This window comes from Arachis ipaensis, chromosome B05 (genome assembly GCF_000816755.2).
Source record: "Arachis ipaensis cultivar K30076 chromosome B05, Araip1.1, whole genome shotgun sequence".
NCBI classification, from domain to species: Eukaryota; Viridiplantae; Streptophyta; class Magnoliopsida; order Fabales; family Fabaceae; genus Arachis; species Arachis ipaensis.
In genome coordinates, this window is record NC_029789.2 from 85597755 (window position 1) to 85600592 (window position 2838).

The window sequence follows — 2838 nt, forward strand, 5'->3', positions numbered from 1 at the left end:
AAGATTCTTCTGCTGATTTTTGTGAATAATTGTGTTAATTGTGCAAATGTCATAGGATTTTAAATTTGTGGTTGTGAGGGACTCAGGGAAATCGAAATTAGAATATAATAGTAACAAATTGTATAGTTTTGAGTTCTACCAATTTCGCTTCTCTGGTCTGTGATTCACTCTTTGGTCTTTGTTACATGTTTCACAGTTTCACACAGATATTTTCATTTTCTCTAGCCAATAAACGATTAGTTCTCTATTCTGAAATTCATGTGGCCAAACTTGTTGCTCGTTGCTCAGCTCCATGGCCGCCATAATTATTGTGTTTTTCTGAAAGCCCTTATTTATGGTTAGAATTGCGGAAATTTTTTTTAAAGAAAACTTTTGTGTTGGTTATAGGTGTGTGTTTTGTTATTGAATGTGTGTATTGGCAAATAGGGGTATAGAGAAGATGATGGTTTGCATCTGGAGCGTGATGCGGATGAGCAACTTCGGTTGTATATTCCATTCACACAAGTAATTAAACTTTATCACCTTTCTCATTTTTTGTATGGCTAAATAATTTACTTGGCAATAACAGCCATTTCTAATTTTTTTTAGAAAATACTTATTTTATCTTAAATGCTTCTTTCCTTAATGGAACAACAATATCCAAGCAGTCAGTGTATGGTTTAGATATCATGATGATACTCTAATTCTTTTGATTTTTAGATGTGATGTAGATTTATTGTTGTTATTATTAATATTCAGATACTACGGATCATTATGTGTCTATGTATGCCTATTGTGTATGTATTTACATTTTAATTCGACAACATTATAATTGAAATTCAACGTTATTTTTTAGGCCCCAAGACTGTTAAGCTGTTCTCTAACAAAGAGCTCATGGGATTTAGGTAAACGTTGGCTTTATTGATTTCAACAAAATATGTATATTGTGATTTCATCAGTTGCTGATTGTTAATTTATTAAGGACAATTAGATTGGTTCTGAGATCACAAAAGTTCAGAAGATTATGCTGTATGGTTCAATGATAGTTTTAAACTTAAGGTAATTAATCAACCTTCAAGGAATATATATAGATAGATATAGTGACATGGCATGTTAGCTTCTATTCTTGTTGCTTAAGATCTTCATCTGTCCATTTGCCAAGAACATTTGAAGCCTAATTTATTATATTAAATTCTACAATGTTCTCATCCTAGATATGTTTCTTGCAAGATGGTATCATATATCGTTGTACAAAAAATTTCATGGTTAAACTATTTCTACCTTTCTGCAAGTTCCAAATGCATTATTATCATTAGTGTCATCAATGCTGAGGAAGGGTGAGGATGATATAGCTCAACTGTAGGCATTGAGAACAATTGAGAATATTTTCAATCAAGGAGGGTTGTGGGTGGGACGTTTGAGCAGTCAAGATGTCATTAGCAATCTCTGCTATATCTGTAGGGCAGCAGGGAAACAAGAGAGCAAGAGGCTTACTGCAGGATCATGCTTAATGCGCTTAGTTCGGTTTAACCCTCCTAGCATTCAGTTGGTTGCGGAGAAACTGTCATTCAAGGACCTTGCTTCATCCCTTATCAAGGGTAGTCCAAGAGAGTGGTAATTCAGCCTAAATACCCTTAAGATGGCAATGCTTGGAAGTCACATGTTGAAAAATATTGGAAGATACCTCATACCTCTTGCAGAGGACAAAAATTTGATCCCAAGTCTTTTGTCTCTTGTTGAGCAGGGTAGTGAAATTCTAAAAGAAAAGACACTTTTTTGTGGCGGTTTTACTTTGTAAGCATGGTAGGAGGTGGCTTCCACACTTCTTTTGTAGCCAAAAGCTACTTTTTGTGGTGGATAGGCAAGGAAAAGAAAAGGATACATATGTGCACCCGTGTTTAAATGCATTTGTCAACATTGTGGCATCGACTATTCCCGGTTTACTAGATATAATAATCGGGTACATCCAACAAATGATGGGTGGCAGGAGCGATGGACATATTTTGGCTCTTACCAGCAGATCTGCTCCAAAAACCAACATTCATTTGTTTCCGGTTGTCCTTCGTCCTCTTAGCAGTTCAACATTTAAATGCAAAGTGGTTATGATTCATGTCCTACGGCAGCTGGCCAATCTAATTAAACTCATTGAGACACTGTTTCAGGTTAGTGACTTAACCATTGTCGCCATTATCCTTTTAATAATATGTTTTATTATTTAATTGTTTTCATAGACCTTGACTCGTTGCTTGTTGAAAAATAAAATGAAGGTGTTTGGCTGACTGACAACAGTCACTAATTTAGTCATAAATTGATTTGCTGATATTACTTGTAAATATGACAACATGAGATTTTGGTCTTAGGAACCTTCTATATATCTCTTGATCAAATCAAATTAAGAAATTCTTAAATTTGATGTCAATTTTTGACATATTGTTTAATTAATTAATGTCTCATAAAATGATTGCTTGATCAGCTTGACAGTATTTATTGAGGACAACAAGACTGGTCCCGAGATCACAAAAGTTCATAAGATTATGCTGTATGGTTCAACGGTAGTTTTAAACTAGTGATCAGTTTTTACAACCGTCTTTTTTCTTTTCTTCTCCCCTTTAACTTTTCAGTTCCCTTTTCTCTAAGCACATACTACAAAATTACCAACGCTAATAATAAAAGCTTGTTTAAATGATATATGATAACTTAGTTGGCATAATCATTTATGCCACTATTTTGTTAATAAGATTCTAGCAAAAGCAAGAATAAGAAGGCTTTAGGGCCACAAGATGCTGGTTTGCATATGGAAAATGATGCGGATGAGCAGCTTCTGCTGTATATTCCATTCACACAAGTAATTTAAACTCC